The 17,804-nt window shown below is 41.5% G+C and overlaps 1 pseudogene; it reads right to left on the bottom strand.

Annotated features, from left to right (window-relative positions):
- Positions 1–2,486: 2,486 nt before the first annotated feature.
- Positions 2,487–2,962, bottom strand: LOC145536082 (peptidyl-prolyl cis-trans isomerase A pseudogene; annotated as a pseudogene).
- Between the last annotated feature and the right edge of the window lie 14,842 nt (positions 2,963–17,804).

The following is a 17,804-nucleotide window of genomic DNA, read 5'->3' as shown; positions in this document are numbered from 1 at the left end:
TGGTGATGTTGGAAAGGAGGAAATTTTCCTCTACCCTTCTGAGTTCTTCTAGCTGGTCTAACATTAGCAGGACAAAATCAAACAAATTTTAGTAACATGTATATATAGGAGGGTGCTTCTCAGGTGGTGCTAGTGGTAAAGAACCTGCCTGCCAAAGCAGGAGACAGAAGAGAAGGGATTTCAATCCCTGGCTCGGGAAGATCACCTAGAGGAGGGCATGGCAACCCACTCCAGTATCCTTGCCTGGAGAATCCCATGGACAGAGGAGCCTGGTAGGCTACAGTCCATGGGGTCACAAAGAGTCAGACATGACTGAAGCGACTTAGCAGGCATGAAGGCATACATGGGAGACACAGGAACACTGAGTAACTCACCAAAAGGGCTGAAAAGTGAAAGTGAAGTTACTCAGTCGTGTCTGACTCTTTGTGACCCCATGGACTGTAGCCTGCCAGGCTCCTCCATCCATGGGATTTTCGGTCACCTAAATACCATCTTCAGCTAAAGACAAAAGAGAATGTTGATGTAGTTAGTGGTATGGCACTTCAAAGGGGAGAAAGGTAATTGACATGGAGATGGAAAAGAAGTGTTTTATAAATAAATGTTTGCTGGGCCAGGCATGTAACCAGGAAGGGCTAATTTTGAATTTACAATCTCACCCTACCCACCTGTGAAAGACTGTGACATTCTTGAATCCTTAGTGTGGGAAATGGCGCAGTGCCTGGCGCACCTCAACTGCTGCTTACCTGCGCAGCCCAGAAATTCACATTTTGGAGGCTGGAATCACAGAGAGAGATGGCATTTTTGTTGACTTGACAGGAGATATTCCATTTCACATCACCCATGAAATGACTGTAAGCAAGTGAAACTAACACCTCCCCTTACTTGAAGCTTGTCATTCTAGGAGATATTTGCAGGAATTAAATGGTCTTTTTACTTTGTTTCCTCACCTCCACCCATCTCTGATATGTAAAAGAATCTGACACGCAGTCCCCGACAAGATGGTTACTTTGAAGCTCTAGCCTGCCATCTTCTTGGTCAGCTGGCTCCCTGATTAAAGTCCCTTGCTTGCCTCAACACTTCATCTCTCAGATTCATTGGCCTGTCATGTGGCGAGCAGAGCCAGTGAAACACAAAAAGGGATTTTAACAAATGGACATAACTAGGTCTGTCCCTGTCTACACACCTAAGCATTTAGGGGTAATGTTCTTCTTGAGTCTTTTAGGCCTTGATTGTTTTCAGCTGGAAATAAAGCACGGGCCAAGAGACATTTGGGGGATGCAAGTTTTACTCCCCTACAGTAATGATGGTGAAACACAAAGAAAGAGGCTAAGTCCTTTAATTCATTTTTGAGTACCTGAAACAATGCCTGCAACTGCTAATTTTTGGATTTTTGTTATTGTGAGAGAGAGGATAACTCCTATTTGAACCCTCTTATTCAGGTGTTCCGTTATTTGCTAATTCATTGGACTTGACTCATCATCATTTAATAGGTGAGGACAATAAAATTTAAATGAGTTAAATGACATGTTCATTAACATAACAAGAGCAGGGGAATGCTTCTTTAGCTTTCTGTGGATTTTAATATGCTGATACACTTATTTAAAATGGAATCTTAAGCTAACAAAATGAAAACTGTTATGCTTTTAAAAATAGAGAAAATCTGGAAAAAAGATCTCAGTTACTCCTAGACCAGAGCACATTACCTTTCTCTGGAGCTTGCTCTGAGCACTCACATTTTCTATCCTTATTAAAGAAATATGGGGATGATAATCATTTCAGAAAATATGGGTACACCTCCCCATATTTAGAGTTCTTATTCTCATTATGAGAAGAAATACCACAGATTATTCCTAGCTTCACCAATAATGTACCTATGGATTGTTTCCAGTTTGGGCTATTAAGAACAGTGCTACTATGGGAATTCTTTTCAGTGCCTTCGGGTGTGTGTATACATGTACTTGTGTATGGTATTTACTCCAGAATGGAATTGCTGTACTACAGAGTATATATGTTTTCAGTTTTATTAAATGAGTCTTGTTTTCCAAAGTGCTTATGTTAATTGTGCACTCCCACCCACAGAGTATTAGAATCATATCTTTTCCACCATGGGATATTATCAGATTGTAAAAATTTACCATTTTACAAAAGGAATGGCGCTAAAGTCCATGGGGTCACAAAGAGTCGGACACGACGGAGCGACTGAACTGTATTGAAAAATTTACCAATCTGGAATGTGGGTAATGATCTCATACTGTGTTTTTTTGTTGTTGTTGTTTCTGTTTAGTTTTTATCTAATAATCATAAATTTAACATTGCTATCTAGCTAAACTTGGAGGGAGATAAGGAAAATATGGAACCCAAAGAACTGCAGGGAGACCACAAAGATTATAGGATATTTCGAGCAGATGAGGGTGAAGGGGTGCTCTCCTGAGCTACAAAAGGAATGGTGATGGAGTAGTGACGGAGTAGAAGGCAAGTCAAATTTATTAGATTTGTCCACAGTCAGCAATGGTGATCTTCTTGCTGATCTTGCCGTTCCTGGACCCAACGCGCTCAATAGCTTCTACAATATTCATGCTCTTTCACCTTGCCAACCACATGCTTGCCATCCAACCACTCAGTCTTGGCAGTGTAGATGAAAAACTGGGAACTCTTTTGTGTTGGGACCAGCATTTGCCATGGACAAGATGCCAGGACCCATATGCTTCAGGATGAAATTCTCATCATCAAATTTCTCCCCATAGATGGACTTGCCACCACTGCCATTGTGGCATGTGAAGCCACTACCCCGGCACATAAATCCCAGAATTATTCTGTGAAAGCAGGAAACTTTATAACCATATCCTTTCTCCCCAGTGCTCAGAGTATGAAAGTTTTCTGCTCTCTTTGGAACTTGGTCTGCAAACAGTTTAAAGGGGATGCAGCCTAAGGGCTCTCTGTGGGTGGTGATATCCAAAAACATGGTGGATGTGAACTAGGCTGGGCAGTGCAGGAGGCTCGGGGTGGTGGCGTCTGCAAGGCCTGTGTACTGTGGTTTTAATTTATGTTTTCCTAATTACTAATAATGTTGAGCACCATTTCAAATGATCTTTGGACTGTGGAATTTCTCTGTTTTGAAGGAATTGTTCAAATCTTTTGTTCATTTTTCTGTAACGGTCTTTGTTGTCCATCTTTTTCTTATCGATTTGTAAGATTATATAATAAATATATATATATATATATATATATATGATTCTAATTATTCCTAATAGTTATGTTTTATAAAGTCACCATCAACCCTGAATTAGCAAATGATGAACTATGCTCTTAGGAAAAATATAGGATTAAGTTCCTTTAAGTCTCTGATGACATTTTCACCATCTAAAATGCCATTTCTGTTGTATAGGATCTCATCGGCATTGTAAATCTTCTCTTTCCATTACTCTTTTCCTGTACAACACTTAGTGGATACTTTTAAAATTCTTCCACAGCCTCCTGACCTACAGATCTGCCTCACCTACAAGTTCAATGTTTTTCACACATATGGCCTTTTGAAATGTGCAAGCCAATCAGCCAGCCTTTGTCAAGAAGGGTTTAACATTTTCCTAACCCTCCAGTGTTCTTGCCTGGAGAATCCCAGGGATGGGGAGCCTGGTGGGCTGCCGTCTATGGGGTCACACAGAGTCGGACATGACTGAAGCTACTTAGCAGCAGCAACCCTGGGTAATGTGACTGTAAATGTCTTTGGCTTTCAGCCTCACAAGAATGCTGCCCACTATGCTTTTATTAATTGGTTATCATCTTGCAAATACGCAGACTTAGTCACTTTTTCATAGCATCATCACACACTAGAGCTGTTACTTTAGCGCTTTTCTGAGCTGCCTCATGTAAAGATGGGTAAATTTCCTCCCCTTTTTCTGGATATACCAAATTACTGACTCATTAACTTTGAACCTATGAAATAAAATGGAATTGCTTATGTCAAGGGGTCTTAGAGCTGGGAGGCCATTACCAAGGTGGATTTTATACATGTCCCAACAAGGTGGAACCATGAACATTTGAACTGGGCCAAACCACAAACCTAAGGACACCTGCACTTGTCACAGTGAGGAATTTTACAGCCCTCTGTGGTAAGGAACCCACCTGCAATGCAGAAGACATAAGAGACCTGGGTTCGATCATGGGTTGGAAAGATCCCCTGGAGGAGGGCATGGCAATCCACTCCAGTATTCTTGCCTGGAGAATCCCATTGACAGAGGAGCCTGGTGGGCTACAGTCCACAGAGTTGCAAAGAGCTGGAATGACTGAAGCGACTTAGCATGCATGCAATAGTCTTAGCACTTAATCATGTTGAGCCAATGCTGCTGTCTGCCTCTAATTCCAATTAAACTTCCTTATAATGCAAACCGCTCTTCTTTGCCTTTAATAGATCTTTTACTTCCAAAGGAGACACTGGGTTGCAACCAGAATCTGTGTGCACCGATTGCAATTCTTTGATCTCAGATAAATGCTTTCTACTTGATTACTGCCTCATAATGTAGGTTTATTTAGGTTGACAAACTCATGGCCAACAGCCCAAGCACTGTAATTCATGCCTGAACAAGCTTATTAATACTCATATTTTCTCTATAAGGCAAAGCATATCTTTCTTAGGAATACTGGACAGTACTCCAGTGCTGTGCTTAGAGGCCATTTTAAACAGTAAAAACACCAAAAACAAACAAAAAAAGGAAAAAAGATGTGGCACTAATAGACCTTGAAATGAACACTTGTTTACAGTATGAGAGCTAAAACAAGGCAGAGCATTGCCTTATTTGACCTCACCTGGCAGTGTCTGTGTTGAGAGACTCAAATTCACCACTCAGTGCAGGGTCACAATGACCACAAAAGACTGTAAGTATTGATTTGGGGATTACAAATAAATTTTAGTGAGCAAAGAAATTCACAAGTACCAAATCAATAAATAATGAGGAGGGGCTGTGTATACTGATGTATGTGTGTGGTGAAGTCAGGGTCAAGTTTAATTTTTTAATACTTTTTCCCTGTGTATACTCAATTGTCTTCACACCATTCACGAAAAAAAATGGACTTTTCCCTTACTCCTCTGCAGTGCTACTTTTGTCAGAAATCAAATATCTATTTACGCAAGGGTCTATGCATCAACTACAAATTAGCCACTTTCCATGGGCACTTGCCCTCTACAAGGGTTAAGTCTTTTGCCACTGCATTTGCTGCCCTTCATTCAGGGTGGAGAGCAGAAATGAGATGAGGTCTTCTCTATTGGGTGGGGTGGGTGTGGATTGAGTGTGTGTTTGTGTGTGTGTGTGTGTGTGGACTGGCAGGACAGGTCTTCAGATAGGTATTTTCAGGAGCCAATTTTATGCATGCTAAGTTGCTTCAGTCGTGTCCGACTCTTTGCAACCCTGTGGACAACAGCCCTCCAGGCTCCTCTGTCCACAGGATTCTCCAGGCAAGAATACTGGAGTGGGTAGCTGTTCCTTTCTCCAGGGCACCTTTCCAACCCAGGGACTGGACCTGTGTCTCTTATGTCTCCTGTGTTGGCAGGCAGATTCTTCATGATTAATGCCACCTGGAAAGCCCCCAGATTTTATTAGCCCAATTCTTGTATTTCCTCATACCTAGAAAAGTACTAAAATCCTTCATGGTGATGACTGTTCCATGTGACTAGTGAAGGCTTCAGGAGACTAGCAGAAACCTCGTGGAAAAATATGTGCTTGACTGAATGTATTCCCCCTTCACTACAAATAACGAATATACTGTCCTTCCCCCATACCTCTTCAGAGAAATTTATCAGAGCTACTTGAGGTGCTATCTATGGGCTGCAGTCCTCATTTTGCCCCACATATAACTAACTTGCAACCCTCACGTTGTGCATTTTTTAAGACGACATATGTGACACTGTATTTTTAATGAAAAATATACATTTGGTCTTTGTCCTGTTTCTGGCACAGAGCTCCTAAAACACTTGGGATTTCCTAAGTGAGGAGAGCCACAGTAGGGTCTTGTTATGTTAATGAGGTGACTTTTGGAAAGCACTTAGGAATGGCTCAGCTGGTAAAGAAACCACCTGCAATGCAGGAGACCCGGGTTCCATCCCTGGGTTGAGAAGATCCCCTGGCAAAGGGAAAAGATACCCACTCCAGTATTCTGGCCTAGAGAATTCCATGGACTGTATAGTCCATGGGGTCGCAAAGAGTCGGACATGACTGAATGACTTTCACTTCACTTTCCTGGAGAGATTGCTAAAGGTACTTCTCAATTCCAGTCATTTATCTCTATATTATTTTGTATTTTTATGTGAAGAATTATATATGATGTGCATTAATGTGGGCCCTCAGTAGTGAAAGTGTGAAGTCCTAACCACTGGACCATCAGGGAGTTCCATTAAAGGAAGTTTACCTGTAGAAATTTAGCTGAGTCTTTTTATTGTGAACATGTGATTAATTTTATGAAGTAATTTCACTCCACCTGTTTTGACAATCGTATGATTTTCTCCTTTTAATATGGTAATATAGTACATTGCATTAATTAAAATTTTAAAGTAAAACAGAACCAGCATTTCTGAAATAACTCCACAATCTAATGCTATATTAATCCTTTTTTCTGTTGCTGGTATTTTGTAAGGATTTTTGCATGCATATTTTTGAATGAGATTCACATGTAATTTTCCTTTCTTAGACAACTTTTGATAGAGTTTGTTAACAAGCTGTTGTTCGACTCATGAGTTGCAAATTGTACCTTCTTATTCTATTATTGGGAATAATAGTTTGTGTAATGCTGGAATTATTGCTTTTTTAAATGTTTGGTAGAATTGCTATTGAAGCTCTTTGCACCTGCAGCTTTCAATGTAGGAAGATTTTCATTACTAATGCAAATCCTTTTATCATTGTAGAACTATTCAGTTTTAAATTGCTTCTGAGTTATTTCTGGTAAATTTTTTTTTGTAGAAATTTATACATTGTATCAAAAATTTAAGTGTATTGGCATAAAGTTGCTCATGAAATTCTCTTTTTAATATCTGAAAGGTCTGTGACAATCTTCTGTTGTTCATTCTTAATGTGTTTTGGCAGACATTTATGAAATTTTTAGAATAAGTGTTATTTTAAATTTTAATTAATTGTGTGATTTCTTTTATTAGGATTGGCTTCTGGAGATTTGCCTTGTTCTTTAGATTTGACTGAGGATATGCTTGTCTGATTTTTCATTTTCCTTTACTGTGTGTTGGTCTCTATGCATTAAACATAGCTGGCACTTCTAGTTTTCATGGACAAGGCTCCCACCAATCAGTCCTGCCAGAAGCTCTAGCAGAACCTCTAATAACTCTTTCCCCCTCTCAGGGGAAAATAGGACCTTGGGTTTTCCATGTCCTCATTCTGCGCTTAGCAGAGGAATGCATCTACTAGCCCAGTCGTGTGGTTTCTGCCTCTCCCAGTGCTGTTAGAAGGTGCGGGACCTGTTTGAACTTCAGGACTGCTGAGATCAGTTCAGTCGCTCAGTCTTGTCTGACTCTTTGCGACCCCATGGACTGCACCACACCGGGCCTCCCTGTCCATCACTAACTCCTGGAGCTAGTTCAAACTCATGTCCATCGAGTAGGTGATGCCATCCAACCATCTCATCCTCTGTCATCCCCTTCTCCTCCTGCCTTCAATCTTTCCCAGCATTGGGGCCTTTTCCAATGAGTCAACTCTTCACATGAGGTGGCCAAAGTATTGGAGTTTCAGCTTCAGCATCAGTCCTTCCAATGAATATTCAGGACTGATTTCCCTTAGGATGGACTGGTTGCCTCTCCTTGCAGTCCAAGGGACTGTCAAGAGTCTTCTCCAACACCACAGTTCAAAAGCATCAATTCTTTGGCGCTCAGCTTTCTTTATATTCCAACTTGCACATCCAAACATGAATACTGGAAAAACCATACCTTTGACTAGACGGACCTTTGTTGGCAAAGTAATGTCTCTGCTTTTTAATATGCTGTCTAGGTTGGTTATAACTTTTCTTCCAAGGAGCAAGTGTCTTTTAATTTCATGGCTGCAGTCACCATCTGCAGTGATTTTGGAGCCCAAGGAAAGAAAGTCTCTCACTGTTTCCATTTTTTCCCCGTCTATGTGCCATGAAATGATGGGACCGGATTCTGAACCTGGGCTGAACAGCAGTGATGGGGGTTATGCACGGAGCTGTGGGGATCACCTTTTATGCCAGCAAGGCTATTATTGGCTTTATGACAATTCTGCTTGATGCTATAACTTCCTGAAATTTATCATTTATTAAGACTATGCACATTGATAAAATGATTTGTTAAATGTCAAACTGTTTAATCTTGATAGTAATAAAATCCCTTCTTGGTGAATACACAGAGGTTATAGGGACAGGACACCTCAGGGCTCACCATGGAGACACGTGTGGACAGCAGGCCTCAGCACCTCTGTCTCTGAACTGATCTTCAGGTGGTGCTTTTCTGTTTGAAGTTCAGAAGGCCTTGAAAGGTGATGGAATCTAAAATATGAGTAAAACAGGAAAGTCTTCTCACCATGATACATGTAGGGGTAACAAAAAATATGGCGCAAATTCCAATTCTAATTATTCATAATTGTGCTATCTTAGGTTTTATCTACATTGTCACTGATAACATGATGAAATTAAGAGAATTTAAATATTCCCAATTTTGATAGACAGAAACTTTTAATGGCAGTTTTCTGCTCAACCTCAAAATACCTGAACACCTGACACTGATTTCCAGAAAAGTTCCCCCAACTAGCCTCTTGGGATTAAATGGATATTCTTTCAAGTTGTCAGGCCATGGCGTGAAGAGAAATCTCAATGCTTTTTTCTGTCTTTGATATGTGCAACTGAAGGTAATTCTTGTTGTAAACTAATATTCCATCCATCATGTGGCATTAAAGCATTTTTCACATTAGGCTTAGTGATAAAGGATCACACTCCATAGCCTTAGGCATTTCAGAGGGAAAAGAAAGACTTAAAATGTTGAGCATTGTAGAAAATGTCTGAATATTCAGCATGCTGGATTTTAAGAGTTCAGGTTTATTTTCTCTAGCATGGAAATGACTTTGGGGCATCTTTTCGGGATGACGTATGTGGAAGCACCCATTCGTGAAGACATGGAGCAGTCATTTTCTTCAAAAAGTGTGTGACAAGGATGATGTCTTATTTCTGTGCTTGACACAGAACACGTGCTTCTTCAAGGGTTGTTGAGTGGCTTAACGATCTTTGTTCTTGGCTTACTTCTGCCTAAAGAGGGCTTCCCAGGTGGCGTTTTAAAGATTAGCCCTCAAAGTTCTCCTCTTAACTGGCTTGACATTTGGGTTTGTTTTGTTAATTTTATTTTGCGTGTTTTGAGCTTTTTTGTTTGTTTTTACTTTTGCACTGAAGACCATTAAATTTGATTATGTTTGCTCCGGAAAAAAACTCTGAAGTTTCCCTAATGCCTCTTGATAATTCTTTTCTTCTGCCTCTTTCTCCAATTCCATCTTTCAGCATCCACTGATCTGCTTTCGGTCACCATATAGTAGTTTTTATTTTATATAACTTTATGTAAATATATCAAATAGTATTTGCTGTCTTTCTCTGGCTTCTTTCACTTGACATAATTATTTTGAGATTCATCCACACTGTTGTGTGTCTCAGTAATTCACTCTTTTGTCTGCTGAGAAAATTTCCCCTGTAGGGATATATGAGGACCTGCTAATGAATATTTAGGTGGCTTTCATTTCGGGGCCTCAAAATGAAAAGATTAAAATATGAATATTTGGCTATTGGAAATAATTAATGACTACTAATGGGCATGAGATTTCTTTTTTCAGAGATGAAAATGTTTCAGAATTAAATAATGGGATGGTGTCACAACCACATAAGCTTACTAAAATCCAGGGAATTATATACATTGTAAAAGGATGAATTTCAAGGTGTATGACTTATATGTTAAAAATTCATACTCTTTGAATTAAATATTTCACTTCCAGGTGGTTTTAAAGATAACTATTTATGTTTTTGAGAATCATGTGTAGGAGTGATCACTGCAGTGTTTCTCCTGAAATATTTGAAGCAAATAATTAGGCTTGGTTAAATATAATCCCTAAAGTGTATCTACAGTATGAATGTATACAGCATTAAAAAGGGGTAGACACTAAATTTAGTTGCCATTGATTGATCAGTTGTTATGAGCCAAGCCTATAGAAATTCATCAAAATTGCCATTTTAGTGTTCTTGTCAGTTTATGGTCACAGTGGTTTCTGTTCTAGATAAGCAGATATTGGTGGTGATTCTCGATTCACCTGTCTTTCCAGATTTCTGGATGACTCTCACCTCAGTTTTCTGAAGGAACCAAGAAAAAATCATTGATTTTCAATTTGTCCAACTCATTTTCTTGTTGCAAATACAGGAATGGTGGCTTCTATCTTATTCTGTTAGGGCTGCTAGGAAAAAAATGCCATAGACTAGGTGGTTTCTAAACAATAGAAATTTTATTTCTTATAGTTCTGGAGGCTGAAAGTCTGAGACAGAGTGTCAGCCTGGCCAGGTTTTAGAGAAGGCCCTGTTCCACGTTGCAGACTGCTGGCTTACTGAATGTCAACATGGTGGACAGCAGAGAGGGGAAGCTAACTTTTGTAAATCTTTTAAAGGGCACTAACCCTATTCACTGGTCATAGCAAACACCCTCTTCCAACAACACAAGAGAAGACTCTACACATGGACATCACCAGATGGTCAACCCCAAAATCAGATTGATTATATTCTTTGCAGCCAAAGATGGAGAAGCTCTATACAGTCAGCAAAAACAAGATTGGGAGCGGTCTGTGGCTCAGATTATGAACGCCTTATGGCAAAATTCAGACTTAAATTGATGAAAGTGGAGAAAACCACTAGACCATTCAGGTATGACCTAAATCAAATCCCTTATGATTATACAGTGGAAGTGACAAATAGATTTAAGGGACTAGATCTGATAGACAGAGTGCCAGATCTGATGGGCAGAGGTTCGTGACATTGTACAGGAGACAGGAATCAAGACCATCCCCGTGGAAAGGAAATGTAAAAAAGCAAAATGGCTGTCTGAGGAGGCCTTACAAATAGCTGTGAAAAGAAGAAAAGCAAAAAGCAAAGGAGAAAAGGAAAGATATTCCTATCTGAATGTAGAGTTCCAAAGAATAGCAAGGAGAGATAAGAAAGCCTTCTTCATTGATCAATGCAAAGAAATAGAGGAAAACAAAAGAATGGGAAAGACTAGAGATCTCTTCAAGAAAATTAGAGATACCAAGGGAACATTTCATGCAGAGATGGGCTCAATAAAGGACAGAAATGGTATGGACCTAACAGAAGCAGAAGATATTAAGAAGGGGTGGCAAGAATACACAGAAGAACTGTACAAAAAAGATCTTCATGACCCAGATAATCACGATGGTGTGATCACTCACCTAGAGCCAGACATCCTGGAATGTGAAGTCGTGAGCCTTAGAAAGCATCACTACGAACAAAGCTAGTGGAGGTGATGGAATTCCAGTTGAGCTATTTCAAATCCTGAAAGGCGATGCTGTGCAAGTGCTGCACTCAATATGCCAGCAAATCTAGAAAACTCAGCAGTGGCCACAGGACTGGAGAAGGTCAGTTTTCATTCCAATCCCAAAGAAAGGCAATGCCAAAGAATGCTCAAACTACTGCACAATTGCACTCATCTCACACGCTAGTAAAGTAATGCTCAAAACTTTCCAAGCCAGACTTCAGCAATACGTGAACTATGAACTTCTAGACGTTCAAGCTGGTTTTAGAAAAGTCAGAGGAACCAGAGATCAAATTGCCAACATCTGCTGGATCATCGAAAAAGCAAGAGAGTTCCAGAAAAACATCTATTTCTGCTTTATTGACTATGCCAAAACCTTTGACTGTGTGGATCACAATAAACTGTGGAAAATTCTGAAAGAGATGGGAATACCAGACCATCTGACCTGTCTCTTGAGAAACCTGCATGAAGGTCAGGAAGCAACAGTTAGAATTGGGCATGGAACAACAGACATGTTCCAAATAGGAAAAGGAGTATGTCAAGGCTGTATATTGTCACCCTGCTTATTTAACTTATATGCAAAATATATCATGAGAAACGCTGGGCTGGAAGAAGCACAAGCTGAAATCAAGATTGCTGGGAGAAATGTCAATAACCTCAGATATGCGGATGGCACCACCCTTATGGCAGAAAGTGAACAAGAACTAAAGAGTCTCTTGGTGAAAGTGAAAGAGGAGAGTGAAAAAGTTGGCTTAAAGCTCAGCTTTCAGGAAACTAAGATCACGGCATCTGGTCCCATCACTTCATGGGAAGTAGATGGGGAAACAGTGGAAACAGTGTCAGACTTTATTTTTTTGGGCTCCAAAATCACTGCTGATGGTGATTGCAGCCATGAAATTAAAAGACGCTTACTCCTTGGAAGGAAGGTTATGACCAACCTAGATAGCATATTTAAAAGCAGAGCCATTACTTTGCCAACAAATGTCCGTCTAGTCAAGGCTATGGTTTTTCCAGTACTCATGTATGGATGTGAGAGTTGGAAGGTGAAGAACGCTGAGTGCCGCAGAATTGATGCTTTTGAATCGTGGTGTTGGAGAAGACTCTTGAGAGTCCCTTGGACTGCAAGAAGATCCAACCAGTCCATCCTAAAGGAGATCATTCCTGGGTGTTCATTGGAAGGACTGATGTTGAAGCTGAAACTCCAATACTTTGGCCACCTCGTGTGAAGAGTTGACTCATTGGAAAATACCCTAATGCTGGGAAGGATTGGGGGCAGGAGGAGAAGGGGACGACAGAGGATGAGATGGCTGGATGGCATCACTGACTCAATGGACATGGGTTTGGGTAGACTCCAGGAGTTGGTGATGGACAGGGAGGCCTGGCGTGCTGAAATTCATAGGGTCACAAAGAGTCAGACACGACTGAGCGACTGAACTGAACTAATCCTGATATCTTATAATGTATATTATGGGAGTGAGTCTGGAGGATCTTTCTATTGTCAAAGGCTAATGTTGTTATCCTAAAGTGTAAATTATGGGAGTGGGTCTGGTGAAGTCTTGACAACCTCCAGACATTCTTTTGAATCAGTGTAATAATTAATTAGAAAATATATAATTCCATTCCTAACACTAGCAAGGGAGTACTCTTTCTGACCCCTTCTGATGCCTATGTCAGAAGCTTTCTCTGTCTCCTTTATACTTTAATAAAACTTTATCACGCAAAAGCTCTGAGCAATCAGCCTTGTCTCTGGCCCCGGATTGAATTCTTCTCCTCTGGAGGCCAAGAATCCCAGCCGTCTTTTCATGGTCCACCAACAACCTTTCATCTTGGGGGCTTGTCTGGGATTCTTCAGGACAAGGTAAGGATGCTTGGAGCTCTAGTTCTTTGTTCTCCTAACGAACACGTTTTCTGCTGTACTTTACTAACTCTACGGCTTGCTTGTGTGAATGAATGACACGCCCTGCACAAAGCAGTGAGGAGCCCTGCTCTGCGGTTCCATGGTGACCTCATACGGCTTATGGCAGAAACCTGTAGGGGGTTTATACTGACCTGCCAATGCCAAGAGGCACCCAATGTCTCCTTCAGGGACAGACCAGAAATGGGCAAACTGTGTGGACCAAACTCTCCTTTCTCAGTCAAACTTTTCGGTCTCTTGAACCATTTCATAACTCCTTGAAAATTAGAAGTACTAACCTAATCTGTTGGGTCATAGACTTTCAAGGGTCTCACAATCTATGCTGTTACTGTGTACTGTTACTTAGGTCCCAAACTTGGGGTTGGTAGTCAGGAAGTGCCTAGCCTTGCCAGGAATCGAAAGTTTGGAAGCTAGATGGAGCTCTAGCTGCAAGAGCATCTCTGAGGTTAAAGGTTGCTCAGATTGGAACTGCAGTGGGTTTTTTTTTTTTTTTTTTTTCATTTGGTAGCGCTGGCTCTTAGTGGACCAGAGGAGGCTCTTATACTGGTGTGGTGACGCTTGGAAGGAACATCTCAGTTTTATGTTTGTATCGGTCTTATTGTGGTCAGGAATATACTCAGGGTCATGCACAGGCACTCAGGTGACGAATGTCTCCCCCAGCAGTCTTAGCCTGGGAGGCATTCCGGAAGGTTATTCTGATGCACCCCGGGTGGCATCAGAGGCAAGCAAGGTTTTAACGGTGAGGAACTGGACGTCAGTCAGGGATGCCATCAGGTCTACCCCTAGTGTATCCCCACCCCGTCTCGGTGGTAGAACCGGGAGGGTCGAGTACGGCGCCTGTGTCAGTAAGGGACAGACTAAGTCCGACCAGGAAAGAAAAGCTTTGGTGTAAAGTCTGTCTACACCCCCATCTAGAGCAGGGAGGGACGCCTCCAGTAGAAAGAGGGCGCTGGTCACTTTTTTTCTCTCTTACAGATGGGAGCTAACAATTCCAGCCTTACTCCTTTGAACTGTATCCTGAAAAACTGGGATAGATTTGATCCCCAGGGCTTAAAGAAGACACACCTGGTCTTCCTATGTGATACTGCATGGCCGCGGTACCCACTGGAGGACGGCGAACGATGGCCAGTTGGCGGGTCTCTTAAGTATAATATTGTTTTACAATTAGACCGGTTCTGTAGAAAACAAGGGAAATGGGTAGAAGTAGCATATGTGTTGCCCTTTTTCTCTCTGCGAAATATCCCAGACTTGTGTCCTAAGGGTATAGATTTGGGTGTGACTCCTTCAGCTCCCTCCTGTCCTCCTACTTTGCCCCCGTACCCGGGGCTCCCAACTGAACAAACTGAAAGCCAGAGAACCTCCCCCCCCCAAGAAGGGTTGCCTTGGTCTCAGAGGAAACCCAAACTGAGATTCAAACTGCCCATGTAGAGGTCCAAACAACTCCTGTCTCAGTACGACTTCAGACTTCTCTGGTTTCAGTAGAAACTCAGACCATCAAAGTAAGAGATGGGATGGAGGACAGGAGACAAGGGGATAAAGAAAAGCAGGTTTCTCCAGTCTATCCCTGGCATCATATGCACAGAGCAGCCAGAGAGACTGAGGAACAGCCGCACAAGCTGTTGCCTTTTCATGAAGCACCCACCAGGAGAATAATCAGTCTATGAGAGTTAATAAGCCTTTTCCTTATCAAGAAATACATAGAACAGGAGGAGAAGGAAGCTCCTGGTAAATTCCTAGATAGACTGAGAGAAGTCCTTTGCAGATTCACTGAGATTGATCCCGAAAGTGAGGAGGGAAAAGTGATCTTAAAAGATAGATTTCTCACTCAGTCGGCTCCAGATATCCAACATAAGCTATTAAAACAAGCGTATGGACCTAACCAGTCTTTAGATAATCTGTTTCAACTGGCTCAGACAGTCTATTATGGTAGGAAATATGAGGAAAAGAAAGAAAGGCAGAAAAAGACAAAGGAACAGGCGGAAGCCTTTGCAATGGCTGTAAGAACTGTTCTTAAACAGCCTGAGAAAAATGCCCAGAGGGACCCAGGTGAAAAGGGATGGACTTGCTATTACTGTGGAAAGGAGGGGCACCTCAAGGGAGATTGCCCTCAGGCATCTAAGTGGCCCCCTGCTCCATGTCTGGTCTGCAAAGGACCACACTGGAGGAGAGACTGCCCCCAGAGGCGTAGGTTTCAGGGGTCTGACTCTCAAGCCAATCAGGACTGAAGGTGCCCGGGGGTCCCCACACAAACTCCCGTCCTAATTATACCTGAGGAACCGTAGATATTAATAACTGTGGGAGGCCAATCCATCAATTTCCTTTTAGATACTGGGGCAACTTACTCCGTGCTTACTGAAGCCCCTGGCCCACTTTCTTCTCCATCCGCTTCTGTAATGGGACTGTCTGGATGAGCCAAAAGGTATTAGTTCTATGTTTCTGTCAGTTGTGACTGGGATTCGGTGCTATTTTCACACGAGTTTCTGATCGTGCCAGAATCGCCCTCACCCCTTTTGGGGAGGGATATACTGAGCAAGGTCCATGCCTCTGTTTTCATGAATATGGAGCCCTCCCTTTCTCTCCCTTTAATTGAACAAAATGTAAATCCTAGAGTATGGGATGATGGAAAATCTGTGGGTTGAGCACAAAATGTTATTCCTGTAGTTGTCAAGCTCAAAGACCCCCACTTATTTCCACATAAGAAGCAGTATCCACTGAAACCTGAGGTTAAGGAAGGGTTAAAACCCATCATTGAGAATTTAAAGGAGCAGGGACTATTAATTCCCTGTAACAGTCCATGCAACACTCCTATTTTGGGTATAAAGAAATCAAATGGCAAATGGAGACTAGTTCAAAATTTACTAATAATAAATGAGGCTGTAGTTCCATTACACCCCGTGGTGCCTAATCCTTATATTCTTTTGTCTAAAGTTCCTGAACGAGCCAAACATTTCTCAGTAATTGATTTGAAAGATGCCTTCTATTCAGTGCCTTTGGCAGAGGAAAGTCAATTTCTATTTGCCTTTGAAGACCCTAGCAGCCAGCTTCTCAGTTAACCTGGACAGTTTTGCCCCAGGGATTTCGTGGCAGTCCTCACTTATTTGGACAAAGTTTGTCAGGGGATCTACAAAACTTTAATAGTTCTGAAGTGGTGGTGTTACAATATGTAGATGATATTTTGCTCTGTGCTGAGACAGAGGAAGCTTGTTCACAAGCCTCAGAAGATTTCTTAAACTTTCTGGCAGGCTGCGGTTACAAGGCATCAAGAGAAAAGGCTCAGCTTTGTCAACAATCTGTTAGATATCTGGGCCTAATCATATCAGAAGGGACTAGGGCCACAGACCCCAAGAGAATTAAACCTATACTAAATCATCCCCTACCTATGACTTTAAGACAACTGAGAGGATTTTGGGGAATCACAGGCTACTGTCTCATTTGGATTCCGGGTTATGGGGAACTTGCCTGGCCTTTATATAAACTTATAGCTGAAACTCAGCAGGCCCAAACCAACAAACTGGTTTGGTCTCCAGATACTCAAAAGGCTTTTAAGTTTCTTCAGACTGCTCTCCTGCAAGTTCCTGCTTTGAGCTTGCCCACAGGGTCAGAATTTAATTTGTTTGTCACTGAAAGAAAAGGTATGGCCTTGGGAGTTTTGACACAACCCCAAGGGCCTTACCAGCAACCTATTGCTTATCTAAACTGAGAATTAGACATAATTTCACGTGGGTGGCCCCCCTGCCTAAGAGTAATTGGGGCAGCAGCTTTATTAGCACCAGAAGCTTTAAAAATAATTAATGGACGAAACCTTACTGTACTGACTTCTCATGATGTGAGCAGAATCTTAAATTCTAAGGTTAATATTTGGATGACAGACAGTAGGCTTCTTAAATGTCAGTCATTGTTGTTAGAAGGACCAGTAACTAATCTTAAAGTTTGTGGAAATTTAAATCCTGCCACTTTCCTTCCTGAGAAGGAAGATGAAACACCTGACTACGATTGTTCCCAATTTCTAACTTTAAACTATGCAGCTCGGGAGGATCTAATGGATACCCCATTAGACAATCCTGACATGGAAATATTTACAGATGACAGTTCTTTTGTTCGAGATGGAAAGCGTAAAGCAGGTTAGCCGTGGTGACTGCTGAACAGGTTTTAGAAGCAAAATCTCTCTCCCAGGGAACCCGTGCTCAGTTAGTGGAGCTTGTGGCTCTGACCTGAGCTCTAGAGTTAAGCAAAGGGCAGGGTGTAAAAATCTACACTGATACTAAGTATGCTTATTTGACTTTACATGCTCATGCTGCAATATGGAAAGAAAGACAGTTTAAAACAACAACAGAAAAACCTATTAAGCATTTCAGAGAGATCTAGAGACTTTTAACT

This window comes from Giraffa tippelskirchi, chromosome X, assembly GCF_054371585.1.
Source record: "Giraffa tippelskirchi isolate mGirTip1 chromosome X, T2T-mGirTip1v1.2.pri, whole genome shotgun sequence".
Lineage (NCBI taxonomy): Eukaryota > Metazoa > Chordata > Mammalia > Artiodactyla > Giraffidae > Giraffa > Giraffa tippelskirchi.
Note: the sequence above shows the minus strand (reverse complement) of the source record. Positions and strands in the feature narration are given on the sequence as shown.